Source organism: Ovis canadensis, chromosome 14, assembly GCF_042477335.2.
Source record: "Ovis canadensis isolate MfBH-ARS-UI-01 breed Bighorn chromosome 14, ARS-UI_OviCan_v2, whole genome shotgun sequence".
In the NCBI taxonomy this organism is placed as follows: Eukaryota; Metazoa; Chordata; class Mammalia; order Artiodactyla; family Bovidae; genus Ovis; species Ovis canadensis.
The window spans coordinates 40,269,326-40,287,584 of record NC_091258.1 but is presented as its reverse complement, the minus strand read 5'-3'; positions in this window follow the sequence as shown (position 1 = coordinate 40,287,584).

Here is an 18,259-nt window from a genome sequence, read left to right as displayed (position 1 = left end):
TTTATACAAAGATAAAAGACAAGTTGATATAAGTCAATATGAAGTAATACTAACAGGTAATATAAAATATCAAATAATATGTAAATGTAATAATAATTCACTACAGTTGATATAATTAATATTTTTGGATCATTCATTATATGCTTGGTGTCTTGCTAAATTTATTAACCACATCCTCTACTTAACTGTCAGCACAACCAGTGAGAAAGCTACTAATATTTCAAAGTTTCCAAATAAAGAAGCTGCATTTGAGAGAGATAAATTATATAATCTATGGTCGCATATCTATAGTAAGTGGCATACTTGGAATTCAAATTTGGTCCTCTTCAATTCCAGAATATAAGATTTTAAGCACTTCTTCACAGGATTTGGTACAAGAGCACAAGCTTAGCAGTAGCTAATAAAATCAGTGATATAAATATTAATAGCACAAGCATAGACACATATATGAAACTTGTGTAGGCTACGTCTCTCTTGACTTCAGTTGCCCCATCTGAAGAGATAGGAATGGATTTTTTTTCTTCTTTTATTATTTCTTTTAACCAGAGATGTATTTGATAACCTGTAAAGGTCATTCCTGGCTTTAATCTTCTGAGATTCTGTGCCATTTGTTTCTCCTCTGTGTTGGTCTGAGCTTGTCGGTCCCCACTTCATCAGAGCCTCAGTGCTTATTCACTGCCTCCCTCCGATGGTCTTCATCAAATTCAGCCAAATCCCCTTCCCTCATTGGCAGTCCTCTGCTTCCATGCCCTTCATCTGCTCAAGCCCCACATGATGAAAATAAAGTGCCCTTTTATAATTTTTTCCAAAGGAGCTTTCTTTTTTCCCTTATGCTTTGAAAGGAGAACTTCTTTTTGGAGCTGCTTTGGTGGATGGTGTGGAATATTTCTGAACAGATGCTCATTGTCTTCAAGGAGAGGATTGGCTTTGTTTATTTGGAGACCACTGTGACCCTGATCACAAGGGGTTCCCGCTAAGTATACCATGGATGTTATTTCCACCCAGGGAGAGTCGGCATGGTGACCCAGAAACATGAGGGAACCCCAGGGGAGGGGCTGTGAACAACCTTCTCTTTTGTGATTTTCATTTTTCATTATGTCTGACATTTTTGAAGCTGAGCTTTTTAAGAAATACCAGTTTTAGAAGAACAGACTGCAGATATATTTCAAGGCAATGTAGAACAGTCACAAGACAAAACAAGCACAGTAGAAAGCGTGCCCATTCGAGATGAGAAATGGTATATGTGCACGGCCTTTTGTCTTCTGTTAGCCAAATGAAATGTCCACGCATTTTTCTCAGAACTTTGAAAAATAAACAAATCATCAAATCGTATCTGCCTTTTGTTTGTGTTCAAATGTCTGTGATGTTAGCTGTCAGCCTGGTGTGTGATGTTTCCAACTGCAGAATACATCTGTACACAGTTGAGAGATTTCAAAATACCTCTCACTTTCAGTATTAAGATGGATTCTATGCTCTCTATATTAGTAGAGCTAAAAAATACTGGTCTTGCAATTTAGTTGTGGTAATGTTTCCCTGGGTCATACAGCAAATTCCCACTGGCTATCTATTTCACATGGACTTCCCAGGTAGCACAGTTGGTAAAGAATCCACCTACAATGCAGGAGACACAAGAGACACAGGTTTGATCCCTAGGTTAGGGAGATTCCCCCGGAGAAAGGCATGGCAAGCAACTTCAGTATTCTTGCCTGGACTGTTCCATGGACAGAGGAGCTTGGAAGGCTACAGTCCATGGGGTCACAGAGTCAGACATGACTGAGTATACACACACACACACACACACACACACACACACACACACAAAGCTTCCATTCTTTCCTGGTTATGGATGTTCTAAAACTTAACAAATAGGAAGATGGTTACCTATTTTAAAAATTAATTTCAATTATAATCACTTCCTTTTATTGGGAGACTTTTTTAAATAATGAAAGGTTAAAACTACCATAGCATGTAAAACCTATCAATGACTGTATCTACTCTTTTATAAATTTATTTAATGTCCAGTTATTGAGCACTAAGTCCCACCACATTCCTGGCACTGTAGTAGAATAGGAGCTGGAGAAAAGAATCAGATAGAGAAATCATAATCTCTACACTTCAGGCAGAGTTTCCCAGCTAATGTGCCGCCAAAGCATTGTATGCATGTCATGAACTATTTATCGGCCATCTCAGCCTTCACAGATACAGGAATGGCCAGAAATTGCTAGGCTTTCTCGTGGGTCACCTTTCTCAGTAAGCAAATTTTCTAGGGACCTTGGGAGGCCAGCCTCAGTTCAGAGATATCTGACTGTTCTCTTCCTCCAGTTCATTAAGTTGGAAGATCCAGTGTGTATCATCTGGCACTGTCCATGGAAGGCTGAATATGACCAAGGAGTTCCTCTACCACCTGGGTAACCACGTCAACAGTCAGGTACATGTGTGTTATTGGACATCTGGAAACTGTATGTGAAGAACTGCTGAATGAGATATGGTCCAAGGTATCCAATGAGTGTGGCTTCCCCTGGAGGTTCAGCAGCAAAGAATTCATCTGCCAATGCCGGAGACATGCAGGGTTCAATCACCGGGTCATGAAGATCTCCTAGGTGGCAATCCACTCCAGTATTCTTGCCTTAGAAATCCCATGGACAGAGGAGCCTGGCAGCTACAGTCCATGGGGTCACAAAGAGTCTGACACAATGTAGTGACTAAACAACAACAACATATCCCAGGTATTACAGACTTGTCCTTGTTTTTAAGTATCCAACAGGGAAGAGTTTGATTAAATTCTAAACCCATTCTTATTATCATAACTTGTTTCAGCACTCCATTTAGCTATGAAAGACAAGGAAAAGCAGTTCAATTCCTTAAATTTAATGTTAATGACTGTAAATCTTTGAATGATTGCAAAAAAATATTAAAGTGTAATCACTTATGGGAATAAAGTTTCTCTCATAATGACAGTTGCCAAGAGTTTGAAGAGGTCAAGTGGCCATTTGAAGAACAAATGTGATGGGAGAAAACAGAGTTAGGACTTTCACTTTTGAAAAGATGGGGTAGAGGTTTTTGTTTTGTTTTTTTCTCCTCCTCCTTCCCTCCACACTAATTATAACTAAATTCCCGGGACAATGTGGATAACACAAACTCCAAAAGACTCTGAAAGGTGGTGAGAAGTCAGACTGACTAGGCACATGAGACTTAAAGAGCAACACAGTAGTGAGTTCCCTGGGGTGGGGGTGGGGGTTTAGTTCACGTATTCCAGGTTTGTATCTGAAAAATGTCAGCAATCCAGAGGTGGCAAGAGGTACAGATGTGAAAAACCTCTACAAAATCCCACTTAAAGAAGTGAGAAAGGGGTAGTGCAGCAAGCCAGAAACTTTTAGACAATAATCACTCCACTCCAACCAAACACTTGTCAAAACAAAAATTGCTTGTGACAGAGTTAAACAGTTTCTCAAGACTACCGCAATAGGAGAGAGAGATTAAACTGAACTCCACCTAAACAAAAAGCAGGAGGTTTTTAAGCATTGGGAATGAGCTAGTGGAGAGGAACTGGAGGATGAAATTGATGAATGGGATGTGTTTAGCACACTGTTATTGCTGACTCTGCAAATGTTCTTATCTGTAATTAGGTCATCTAGGTTTGGTAATTGGCAAATGACCACTGAAGTTAGGCTCCTACTCTGTCAACAGAGATTCAAAGATAGAGATACTATCTCCTTCCATATTTACATTTCAAAAAGATGGTTCCAAGGTCCTTGAGAAAGACATTAGCGGATTGTTTAAGTGGCTAGAAGCTTTTAAAAAGATTTGTATCTCAGAGGCAAAGAAAGGAATTACAAGTTTTCCAAAGTAAATGCTATATGAAAAAGAAAGTCACAGACCTATAGGCAGAAAGAAGGCTATATATAGTTTGGACAAGCTGAGGGAATTATTAAAGCTGTCTCGGTCATATCACAGTCGGGGAGTGGGGGGCCAGGAGTGGGGGACACTCTCTTCTGTCCACAATTTCACCTATGCAAGCAAAGGGCAAATGAGAAGCCAAGACTTTCACCCTAGCAAGGTTGCAAAGGTTGCGCAACACCTTTATCTAGGTGGTGTCAACAAAGGTCAAGCAAGGAACTAGGACTTCCATTCCCACCTCATAGTAACAAGACACTCCTCTTCATCCTCCCCACTGGAGTACTGTCAGAGATGCTTAGTGGAAGACAAAGACTTCCACAGCACCCCAGTAGTAAGAGGCCACCACTACTGTGCTTTCAGTAGGGACTACAAAGAGCTGGAATTCCCACTCCTCCCCAGCTGTAAAAGAGCGCCACACCTCCACCTTGGGTCTCAATGAAGGACAAGTGTAGAACCCAAATTTCAACCTTCTCTTGGCTGTAACATAAGGCAGCACCCTTCCACTTTTACTGCTCCAGGGGCATCACAGATAACCAGCTAAAACAGATGATTTAAATAAGATTCAGTCTCAGAGCAGAATACAAGAAAGGAAAAAATCACTCATCATATTAGGAGCAAAGAAGATCTCAGACTGAAAGGAAAAATGACAACCAGTAGTGCCAACACTAAAATGACAAAGATGCGAGAATCATCTGACCAAAAATTTTAAAGTCATGATAAATGCTTCTGTGAGCAATTATAGCCTAGTGTAGTGTTAGTCACTCAGTGATGTCTGACTCTTTGCAACCCCATGGACTGTAACATACCAGGCTCCTCTGTCCACAGAATTCTCCAGGCAAGCATATTGGAGTGAGTTACTATTTCCTACTCCAGAATTATAACCTTAAACATTTTTGAAAATACAGACTTTGTAAAGATATTAAAAGTTTCATGAGAGAAATACAAGCCATAACATAGATCCAATTGGAAATTTTAGAGATAAAAAATACAATAATGAAAGTAAAAAGTTTGGGGACTGGGCTCAACAGCAGAATGAAGGGGAAACAGCAGAAAGAGAAGAGGAAAGCCAATGAACTGGAAGACAGAACCAAAGAATTTACCCCAATCTGAAGAGGGAAAAATGGATGAAAAAATAAACAGCCTCAGGGGCCTATGTGACTATAAGAAAATATCTAATATTTGTGTCATTAGAACCCAAGAGGGAATGATAAAAGAGGGTAGGAAAAAACACTGAGTATAGCCCTAAAGGGATTTGTGAAGGTGTGTGTGTGTGTGTGTGTGTGTGTGTGTGTGTGAATTGTCAGTCGTGTTCAACTCTTTGAGACCCCATGGACTGTAGCCCTCCCAGCTCCTCTATCCATGGGATTCTCCAGGCAAGAATACTGGAGTGGGTTGCGCTCCTCCAGGGGATCTTTCCAACCCAGAGATAGAGCCTGTGTCTCCAGCGCTGCAAGTGGATTTTTTACCATCTGAGCAACCATGGAAGCCCCATCTGTGAAGCTAAATAAACCCCAAACAAGATAAACCCAAACCAATCCACTCTAAGACACAACATAATTAGCTTCTGAAATTTGGAGTCCAAGAGAAAAAATCTTGAAAGCAGCCAGAAAAGGATGATACAACAATTCAAATGACTGTAGATTTCCTGTCAGAAACCAAAGACATCAGACAGAAATGGCAAAATATTTTCAAGTCCTAAGAGAAAAAAAAAAAAAAAAACAAAAACCTGCCAACCAAGAATTCTAAACCCAGCAAAAAATATCCTTCAGGAATAAAGGAGAAATAAAAACAATGTGTGATGAAGGAAAGAGATATTGGCATCAATGGGCCTACCATTTAAAAAAAAAAAAGGCTAAAGAACATTCTTAAAACTGAAAGAAATCTGTGAAAAAAAGAACCTTTGCAAAGATGCAAAATCAATTTAATGGAGGAAAGATAGCCTTTTCAACAAATGGATGATGGAGCAATTGACATGTATGGCCAAAACAAAGAAAAAAAAAAGGAATTTTGGCCAAAATCTCATACAAAAATTAAATTCTGAATGCATCTATATGGAAAGCTATAAAATTTTTAGGTTTAGATTTTTAAAAACTAGGAGAAAATCTTTAAAGTCTAAGGATAGGTGAAGAGTTCTTAGGCTAGATATGAAAATCACAATCCATAAAATGAAAAAGTAATAAGTTGTGCTTTATGAAAACTTTAAAAACTTTGTTTCTACAAAAGACTTTGTTAAAAGGGTGAGTAAACAAGTTACAAAATGGGAGAAATAATTTGCAAACTATATAATAAAACAAAGGACTGGTATCTAAAATATTTGAAGAACTTCCAAAATAGAGACATTTCACTGAGGAAGATATAAAGATGGCAAATATGCTCATGAAAAGGTGTTCAACATCATAAGCCACTAAGGAAATGCAAGCTAAAATAATAAGGTATCAGTACACAACTATCAAAATGACTAAAATAAAAATAATGACAACAATAGTTGCTGGCAAGGAGATGAAGAAATGAGTATATCATACACTGCTGATGGGAATGCAAAATTGTACATTCACTCAGAAAAACAGTTTGTCAATCTCTTTAAAAAACCACCTAGTTACACACAATCCAGTATTTGTGATCCTAGGCATTTATCACACAGAAATGAAGACTTATGTTGACACAAAAATCTGTTGAGAGATGTTTACAGGTGTTTGATTCATAATAGTCAAAAACTGGAAACAATTCAATGTCCTTTAATAGGTGAATGGATAAACAGTCTACAGTACATCCATACCATGAAATAATACTCAGCAATAAAAAGTAATGAAATATTGATAAACACAACTATCAGTGCTGTTCTTAGTCTCTCAGTCATGCCTGACTCTTTGCAACCCCATGGTCTGTAGCCCAGAGGACAGAGTCCTCTGTCCATGGGATGTTCTAGGCAAGAATACCGGAGTGGATTGCCATGCCCGCATTCAAAGGATCTTCCCAACCCAGGGGTCAAACCCAGGTCTTCCATATTGCAAGCAGATTCTTTACCATCTGAGCCACCAAGGAAGCCCAAGAATACTGGAGTGGGTAGTCTATCCCTTCTCCAGGGGAGCTTCCTGGCCCAGGAATCAAACCAGTGTCTCCTGCATTGCAGGCGGATTCTTTACCAGCTGAGCTACCTGGGAAGCCCCATAGATATCTGAGTGAACTTCAAAGAATTATGCCCAGTGAAAAAAAGCCATTCCAAAAAGGTTACCTATTATATTTAGACAGCATTTTTAAAATGATAAAATTATAGAAATGGAGAACAATTTAGTGGTTGCTGGGATAGGGTGGGAGGGAAGGGGGGTGTAGCTATAAAAGTGAAACATGATGACTTCTTGTGATGATAAAAACTTTCTGTATCTTGATAATATCATATCCTGGATTGAGATATTGTACTGTATCTTTGCAAGATGTTATTATTGGGAAAAACTGGATACAGTGTCCACAGAATCTCTCTATATCATTGCTTACATTGCATGTAAACCTACAGTTTTCACCAGATTTCTTTCTGTTTTGAGAATGTTCCTTCACCATTTTTAAAATGGTAGGCCTACTGGTGACAATTTCTTGTGATAAAGTTTTCCTTTATCACAAATTGTTCTTATTTCCTCTTCATTCCTGAAGGCCTAGGACACGAGGTACTAATTAAATGTTTGTTCAATAACCTCTATGCTGTGTTCAGGGTCCATATGTTCCATGGTGTTTATGTCAATTACTAATATTAAATGAAGGGGCTGTTGATCCAGTGTGAGTTGTAGCAACAGAGAAGATGTTTAATGGTGCTGTAGAGTACCAGGGCATTCGTATTTCAGGGCTGCAAGATAATCAGGTGTTTGCTTATTCCCGTCAGGGTGTCTCTCTTCCTATAAAACATCTCCCGCCACCACTTAAGGCAGAAGGCTAATGGCACAGAATGGAAGACAATTGCCCAGGACACTCAGAACACATATATTAGAGAGTGGTAAAAAGCTATTCTGAGTGTCCTGGGCAATTGTCATTGTCCTTCTTTTCTGTGACATCAAGTCATTATTTTTAACTTGCACTGTGAATTGTCCTTGTTTTCCTAGGGCACTCATCAGAAAAGGCTCACTTTGAAAGGTATGAGCAGACGCTGAGATTAAGAAACCTGAAATAATGAATGACTTCCAGACATAGGCAGGGGTGCCTCCAGTTTCCAGTTAGTGTACACTCCCCACTGGGGCTGGGGGGAAAGCTTCAGGGTTTAAACAAATTTGCAAAGGCTAAGTAAAAGATTTCAGGAACTGAAACTAAACTGATTACAAATATGCAAGGCCTTAAAGTTCCAATTTTTTTTAATTTACAATGTTGTGTTTAATTTCTGCTTAACAGCAAGGTGATTCAGTTACACACACACACACTCACACACACACACATATTTTAATATCTTTTCCATTATGTTTTATCACAGGATATTATATACAGTTCTGTGCTATACAGTAGGACCTTATTTTTTCTAATTTCTTTTTAATTCAAGGAAAAAGGATTATACTAAAAGGTTGATGTGTCTGGAAACACAAAGGTCATGAAGGTCATTTCAGTAACAGGCCTTGACCCTACATCCCCCCTTCATTGGCCATACACCTCACCATGGACAACTGCAATCTACCCATTTGATTTCAGCCATCTTGTTTTTTGCTGTTTTTATTTGAGGGCTTTGTTCATTTACATGTTTCTCCTCCTGTTAATCCTTTATACTCCATCAAATTTTTATGGAATATTTGTCCTCTGTAAGAGTGAGGATATGGCAGGGAAGTAAGAAAGTACATGAGAAACTTTTCTAGGTCTTTCAAACAGAGGAACTGCATTTGAGGAAACTGGTGATCTAAATACTAGAAGAAATAAAGAGCCAAGGATGATGGGGAGGTGACCTGGAGTTTAGTGAGAACAGGAAGCTGCTAATGACAGGAGGGATTGGTGCCTTGGAGCCTTTGAAGCCAGGTCCATCCTGGGAATAAGAACTGTAGTAAAGTTCTACATGGAAGGGCTTTCCTGGGGAAGCTGCACCCAGAAAGGAGATTCAGTCACTGCTGGCGATGACATCAGAAACAAAGGATAAATGCCCCATTTGTCCCTTCCTGGTGCCCTCTAGCATTCTGCCAGTGTTTACCATTGTGAAAACCTCTACCTTGTGCAAAGGTCAGAAGGCAAAGGAAACACACTTGCCTGTGACAAAAACAGAGCAAAGGAAAGTCAGGCAATGAATCTGAGAGCAAACTATTGGCAAATTCATTTGCTAATATTTTACCTATGTGAACCCCTTATGTCTCAGTTCCCAAAGGTGTGTTTATCTATCCCAAGAGTAAGATAATGGTGATTTTCATCATCTTCCTTTATTTTCTTGTGTCTATGCTGACATATGTCAAAAAGCTACTACATTGACTGGACAAATTACATGGACCTGCTGCAAACACCCCAAGACTTGTTCAGAACAAGTCTAACCTGCTAATTGTTTTGGAACTTTGGTACTCTCCAGAACTTCCTAACTAGGGCTATTGATGTTGCTCTTTAGAATAAAAGATAATCATCATCAAGAATAGGAAACCCATTAGCCTGTTGCAAACTTTGTTACCTACATCTCTGAGACCATGCCAAACACTGCCCAGGTCACAGTCAGCGAGGCAGCAAAATACTTTAAAATATTGAAAGTTAGTCATTTTCCAAGATCCCTCTTATCACCATAATCCTTAGTCAGCAAACAGGGTAATCTTTTCCATAAATTTTGTTCTATAGCTTTGCTTTTCTGATCTGCTCCTTAGTGAACTCTCATTCTTACATACTAAATCCCTTCTCATCCTCAGATTTCACAAATTGCTTTCTCTCTAACCTGTCTTAATAGAAATGCGGTCCTCATACAAGTCTTCTCCTGTGTAGACCAACCACATTCCCACAAATCGTTGGTTGGGATAGGAGAATACACTACTGCCTTCCAAGTAGTGGCTCATCATTCTTCTTCCCTAACTGACGCTCATCCTTCCATCTCTTAGCAACCGCTTCTCATTCCTTAACCATTTGCTTAAGGCCATTGCCTTAGGAGCCAAATGAACACCTATAAACTAGCTCTTCTTATATTCCTAAGGGATTTCAATATCTGTGAATATGATCTATTTTAAATCTGATTTCATTAATAGTATTTTAATAATATTCAAATAACCTCTCTTCTTTCTTCCCCTTATAGACACGCTCCTCCATCACTTGCATTTACCATGTTGTTTGACACTTACTTTTCTGTGTATCATGCATCTGCTATTACACCTTTAGCTCCCCAAGAAAAAGGACTTCTCTTATTTATTTCTGCATCCCAACACCTCGTAGCTCTCCCAGCACATGTTAGTGACTTTATAATGAAGTGGACTGCAATCTCTCATTATGTAAATAAACAAGTCAAATAAGCAGACATGATAGCTCCTTAATGAGATAAAATTTGCTCTTTCTATATAACATATCAAGTTACACTGAGGGGAAAATAATAGTTTTATATTTTTTCCTTTGTAAAATAACAGATAAATTCTCCCTTTTGGTCACAGAGGAATTGATATGACAGTTGGTAACAAAAAGAGACTATTTCAAACACAAGAAAAAAGAAGTATTGGATTTTCTTGGTATTAACTTTCAATAAGGTCTTCTCCAGCCATCTTATTATTTTTTAAAAAGCTATAATGGAAAATAATAGCAAATTCATGTGACTTGTTAGGGTCTACATTTTCCCCTTGTAATTATTATAAATATCTCAGGTCACTTCTGTAAATGGTGTGTGGGTTGGACTAACCCATTGCACAGAGTGTTTGGCTCTAAAGCATCTGTTGAAAACAATGCAAGCTGATGAGTTACCATGGACCCCTGCTGAACATGCTCCGCTTGCTGGAGTTTTGACTAATGGTGCTTGTCAAGGGTCACTAACATTTTGGCAAGAATGTTGACAATAACATCTCTTCTGAATTGAAGTATAGAAAAAAAAAACTGGCAGTTCTAGGAACTGAAAAAGGTGATGATTTGTTAATGTGTCTTTTGATGGGATGAGAAAGGATGATGTTGTCTGACATACATTGTCTTTTATTTTCATTTTCTGTTCCCAATAAATGAGATATAAATTCACATCTAAGAAGAACTAGCAGCTTCACCTTGTTAAAGCATTAACATGCATTGTCTCATTCAAGCCTCACCAGCTATCCTGTGAAATAGGTGTGATCATTATCTTTCTGTCATTTTATGAAGATGCAGAAGTTAAGTATCTTGTCTGGGGTCATCCAGTTCAAAAGCGACAGAATCAGGATTTGACATCAGGTTGCCTACCTTCTCTTAATAATGAAGCTACACTGCCTCATGGAAAAGGCATCTATATCATACACTGACAGCGACATTAGAAACTGGCTCTTAAATTCAGTCATCCAGCCCTGCACCATTCTATGGAGATGTGCATTAAAAATTGCACTGTTGGGAAACAATTATATTCTCAGACCCTGCAGCGATGCAGGCCAGAATCTACATATGCTACACTTAGTATTCCTGACACCAAATGTGTTCTGTTGGGCATTTCATTCAGACAATATATTTAAACTCTTATTTCTGGTTGTCTAACCTCCCTCAATGTGCAGTTATACACACTCAGCTTACCGTAGCTGGGTGCTCAGTAATGCTTCCCCACCAACCTGACTATATTCCCTGTGCCTAAGACACCCAGGCACATAATACTCAGTGCATATCTACTGAATGAACAAATAAATAAATTCTCTCCTCCCCAGAATTAAAGAAGGAAGATTCTCATGCCAAGTCCTAACAATACATAATTATGTTCATATATATATATTAATTCTATGCTCATGGTCTACTGAGATAATTTTCTAACCTCTTTCACTTGCAGGAGATCAATGGCAATCAGATATGAAAAATAGTGTTCATTGTTTTTAACTTGAACTATCTTGAATTAAACATTATATTCACTCCTAATTCATTTAAACAAAATTATCAAATATTTTTTATTTATCCCCAAATCAATCCTAATACCTGGGCTACAAAATAGGCCTTCCACTTGTTTACTTTTAGTTAGAACCCTCGAGGAATCAACGTACTTCCAGTGTGCTTTATCTTATATCAGTAATATTCAAAGTCCCTTTCAAATATGAGATCCTATAATTAACCATACTAACTTTCTCCTTTGAAAACACAGAGCATGAGAATTCTAAACACATAGAATTTTTTAAATCAGCTTTCACTATTTGGGAATGGGACTCCATTAACCATTGTAGTTGAATACCTATTATACTCTCTAGGCATGGTGACAGGCACTTTCAACACAACATCTTATTTAATCCTCATAAATATTCTACCATCCAGATATTTAAGTTGCCAGAGCTTTTACTAACTCCCTTTCTACCTACAAGTTCGCATAAAGGCTTGAATAAAATATTGTTCTCAGTTCCCATGACTGCCTGCAGCCATCTTTCCAAGATCCATCTCATGAAATAATATATTCCTGATAAGCTTTTCCGTCCTTTTGTTCTGGATTAGGATTTTACTTTTGCCTTGTTACTTTAGCTTAATGTTTTATCTGACTCTGTCTACATACTTAAAAACTGCCTACTCATTCATTCATTCACATAATATTTGATTTCATACTTTGCATCAGGCACTCTGCTAATTTACTTGATATGCAATGGTGCATAAAAACACACATAGGCACTTCCCTCTTGGAGTTCAAGGTCTACTGAGAGAGAGATATATACTATTATAAATTATCATAAAAACAAATTTAAAATTGCTAGTCTGATTAATAAGTTTGTGGTGAAGTGAGATGCAAAAGAATATCTGAAATTTCAAACTCCAGTAATGGTGGACTAAGCTGTAGCATGTAGAACTCAACGAATACCTTTTTGAAGGCATGAGAACTATCAAGGCACCAAGGCTTGAAGGGGCTAGATACTATAGAGAAGAAAAATTCAATGAGGTGAGCTGGAATTCTGCTTATTTTCCACCCTTTAGGTTTCCACTTATTTTTATGTGCACAGGTCAAGAAAAGCTTAGCGGAAGTCGGAAGCCAGGAGGTGGAAGAGCTGGCAGAGCAACTGTGATTGAGATCTATAAAACTGGCATACAGGTTTCAACAAAAGAGAAAGGGTCTCACAAATACCTTAGGAATTCAGTTTGGAACACCAAAAGACTATACCTCAGAAGAAAGGGTGAATTCTCAAATAACTAGGCCCTCCAGAGGCTGAAATGCAGCCTGGAAACAGCTCTACCTTGTTGAGCTATGGTAATCCACTTATACTCTCACCAGTAGCTAAATGCAGAGACTGTCCAATTTTTCATGGCCAACAGCGAGCATTCAATAAAAAGTTAGTAGAAATTCCAAGAGACAGGACTAAGAGAGAGAAAAAAAAGCACAGTAAGAGACTGACAAGTGATCAGGTATCACCGTTATCAACACAATTGGTATCTTCAAAAAGATAATAAAATGAAGACTATCATAAGAGCATTGGAATCCATAAAAGAATAAAATGGAAGTTCTAGATGTGAACATACAATTATTGATCTTGAGAACTCAATAGAGTGGGTTTAACAGCAGATTAGACACAGGTGAAGAGGATTATAGATTTTGAAGATGTCAGTAACATGATTCAGTCTGAAGCACAAAGTGAAAAATGAAAGATACATATCTAAAATAGAGTAAAGAAACATGAAAAGGACCAATACCTGTGTAATTAAAGACCTCAAAGGAGAGAAAATGTGAAGATTGTAAAGAAATAATTAATTTTCCAAAGCTGATGAATGATACCAAGCAACAAATATCAAGCACTATAAATATCAAGCAGAGTAAATACCAAAAACAAAAATTACAAAATTAATACATCTTAGTAAAATTTATAGAAACAGAAAATCAATTCTTAAAAGCCATAAGAAAAACCCCTCCTGCCAGAGTAAAATAAAGATAAACGGCTTTATTTCTCCACAGTAGTGTGTTTGTAATGTGCTGAGAGAAAACAAAACTGTTTATAATAACAAAATTTGCAAGCAACTCAAATATCTGTCAACAATAAATAAACAAGTCAATTATGGCATTTTCCTACATGTGGCATACACCAGTTGAAATAAATGAACTGATATTATAGATGAGTCTCATGAACAAAATGTTGAGACAAAAAGAAAAATCAGACACAAATGAGTATATACCTCATGATTTCATTTATATAAAATCCAAAATAGACAAAACTAATCTCTCATATTAGCGATGATGAAAGTTCCCAATTAGGGGAAGAAGCTAGTGACTAAGGTGCTATGAAGAATGTTTATGGAGTACTGGTAATATTTTCTTTCCTGATTTGAATGAAATTGTCTTCAGCTATAAAATTATGATTTATGTCTTTTTGAATTCATGTTAGAATTCATTAATTTAATTCATATAGAAAAACAAGCAATAGGGTAAAAGCTCCTCTCATCTTAAAAACTATTCTGAAAAATGGGAGGTAATCACTTAGTCAAGATAGAGTTAACACTAATTTCCTTACACTACTACCCACTGCCCAAAAGATAGAGCCTCTAAGAAAACCTGAAATGCCTCCATACCACATTCTAATACAAATTGTGCCAAAATACCTATAAAAAGGTTTAAAAGTCTAATGCCAACATCAGGTTTTCACATTCCTCCCCTTACTCTTCCAAATGCTTCCAGTCTGACAATGGCAGAATATAATGGAGAATTACAAATTAAACTCTTAGGCTCTGAAGCAAATATTATGAAAGTTAATCTCTGGAGGAAGTATATGCCTCAAATTCAAAGGCAAAGTTTCTCCTTGTTAAGTTACAATGGATTGAATACAGGGGAAATTACGTGCTATCTATATTATCTTAGAACCTATAAAAAATAGAGAAAAAGAAATATAAGGAACTTTATTCTTTAGTTAGAAAAAATGTATTTTAATTAAATAGAAATTTTCCCATTACTATACTTTGAAGTTAGCTCTTGGTTAAGAATGTTGGAGGATTTCTTGCATAAATATGAAATATGCCACAGTCTAAAACTGGAATGCTAACTGCTACCAAACTAAGTGATCTCAGTTATATTTAAAATATAGGTATGTATCTGTAACATCTATCCATGAGACAATCTTGACAGCAAAAAAAAAAAAACCTAAAAGGGCATCTTAAATCATACAATCACTGAAGTGTTGGGAAGAAAGCAGACCCTGTGGCAAAGTATGTCTGTGAAGCGTTTGTAGAGCTCTTTGTCCATGGAATTGGAGCCCTATAAACCAGGACATGACCCTGAATCCCATACTGAAAGCTGAATATCTCCTCAGAGCCAAAAATAAGGAACAAGGACTGGGCTGACACTAAGACCCTACTCCTCGGCTAAGCTGAAATTGTGTCTTTTAGCATCTCTTGGCTGTGTTTTAATTCCAACCAAAAATTAACTTCTCTGTATGCAATTCTTTCTTAGTTGTTGGAGGAATGATTACTGGACATGCTCTAATTTATCACTGGACAAGAACAGCCCATGAGTCTGCTGGATGTATAAAACAGAAGACACAGGAAGAAAGTCAGAAGCCACCCAGATTGTGACTTGCAGTCAACAAACAGCCAATCACTTCTGAGTCTTTTCTCCAGCAGCATTTCTGCGGCGAGACAGTCCCAACTGCAGATGACTGAGTAGCAGAGGCAGATAAGGAACACAGCGGGAGGCAAGGACAGCCAGGCGGGAGCACCTGGATTACACCTCACTTATGCTACCCCTGCTCCAACAGTGCCCTTTCAGCTAAATGCAATAAATCTCCACTTCCTTAAGTGACAGGGAGTTGGAATTGCTACTTTGGCTTTAAGCAATGAAAAACAGGGAGAAATCAACCTACTCAAAAGAAAGAGTTGTTGTTCAGTTGCCCAATCATGTCCGACTCTGTGACCCCATGCGCTGCACCACACCAGGCTTCCCTGTCCCTCACCATCTCCTGGAACTTGCCCAAGTTCATGTTCATTGCATTGGTGATGCTGTCCAGCCATCTCATTCTCTGATGCCCTCTTCTCCTGCCCTCAATCTTTCCCAGCATCAGGGACTTTTCCAATGAGTTGTCTGTTCGCATCAGATGACCAAAATACTGGAGCTTCAGCTTCAGCATCAGTCCTTCCAGGGAATATTCAGGATTGATCTCACTTAAGATTGACTGGTTTGATCTCCTTGCTGTCTGAGGGACTTTCAGGAGTCTTCTCTAGCACCACAGTCCAAAGGCATTAATTCTTTGTCATTCTGCCTTCTTTACTGACCGGCTCTCATAACCATACATGAACACCGGGAAGACAATAACCTAGACTATAGAAACCTTTGCTAAAAATCTCTCTCAAATAGCCACCTACAAAGTCAGCTATAACCCCTAATTTTAACACTGATTTCTACTACATGTTGATCTTTGAATTATCATAATCATCATTAAGATGATTTTACACATTAACATATTTACCAAATTCCCTGCAGTTTACAATACTCTTTCTAGAAAAGAAGAAAAACACAACAGAGTTTAAACTTTTAGCAGATAACCCTTAAAAATATTTTAAATGATTTTTATCCTTGAAATATTGCCTGAATTCTCTCTGTAAGATACTCTTCTTTCCTCAGCAGATTTGGGAGAGCCAGAAATTTAGTAGAATATGCATCAAATAGGTGACACCTGAAGATCAAAACCGAGTCTGGCTTCACTCAGATAAAGCCTGCCTCTAACCCAGACTATTTCTCAGAGTTTTTCATGGAACCTAGGAGACAGATTTGCACCGCATTCCTCATAACTTAATAGTATTATTCGCTCAGTTTAAACAGGTGTTCAGGAAAGATAACTAACATTTGTTAATAATTCCAAACTTGGGCAAAAATGTGTTTTTTTAATATCTCCAAATAATGTTTATCTTTTTACAGTTCCCATTTTATAGATGAAGAAACTGAGAATTTCAGAAGTAATCAACACAGCAGCTAAAACACATTGCAACTCAAGAATTTTATTTCATGTCTACATGCCTTGAGATTTTCATTCTTCTTCAGTTAATCATGATCACTCTTGCAGAGAAATCTCACTAGTATTGTTTTTGAAAATCAACTAGATCAGTCTCCCTGGTTAAAAGTATAATACTAATAGCGCCCAAATTACATCTTTTCTCCCCTCTGTCCTAAGAGAAAGTTTCTCAATCTTGGCACTACTGATACCTTGGCCTAGAAAACACCTTTGGGTTTCTTGTACATTGAAAGATGCTCAGCTGCATCTCTTGGGTTCTACCTACAAGATGCCAGTGGCACCCAAACCCTAAATCATGGCATTCAAAAACATCTCCAGACTTTCCACTGGAGGACAAAATATCCTCCATTGGCAACCACTGGCCTAAGATATCCAACAAGCTCTTGAAACTTTAGACAAGAGTCCGCATCCTTTTCTCTTTAACTAAAGTCATTCCACAAGCTCTAAAAGGATCCTTTCTTGAATCTCATTTTAAAAACTCAGATTCTTTAACATGACAAACTGTGCCTTCACAACACTGTTCTCCTCTTTGTTGTAGTTGTTTAGTTGTCATTGTTAAATTATGTCTGACTCTTCTGTGACCCCGTGGACTGTTGACTGCCAGGCTCCTCTGTCCATGAGATTTCCTAGGCAAGAATACTGGAGTAGGTTGCCATTTTTTCTCCAGGGGATCTTCCCAATGGGTTGAACCCAGTCTCGTACATTGGTAGGTGGATTCCTTACCACTGAGCCACTTGGGAAATCCCATCTTCCTCTTTAGAAAATTTAATAAACCTCACACTGCCCATTTGTAGTTGCATTTGTTAGGAGTTACTGAGAAATTCCATGTTTCTATCCCCATGTACAGATACCCTGGACATCAATCTTAAAAAAGAGAACTGGATGTTAATCCCATCTCTGACATTCATTAGCTGTGCAATCATGAATGAGTTAAGTTCTTTGAAGTTTTCTTATGGAGAAAATAAGGATTTTGAGATTCAAACAGCAAGGCAGTGCTATAAAGGCTAAATATACCTACAGTATAATGACCTTGAGCTGGTAGCTTAATTTCAATAATTCGGTCTCTTCATCCATTGAAAACTACGAATTTGAAAGTTACTGCAGATCCTACGACAGTGAGGATAGATGAATAATCATGGTCTATTATTTTCACTCTCAATCTTTCCACTACAGTACATTAGCCATCTTCTGCTCACTGTGAACTGGCTACTCCTTCTGCTTATAATAATATTCCTCCTTAAGTTCACATGGTTCATTCCCTCATCTAGTTCAAGTTACCTTCTCCATGAAATTAACCCAAAATTACCTAGATAAAACACCCCTCCCCAGCCTAG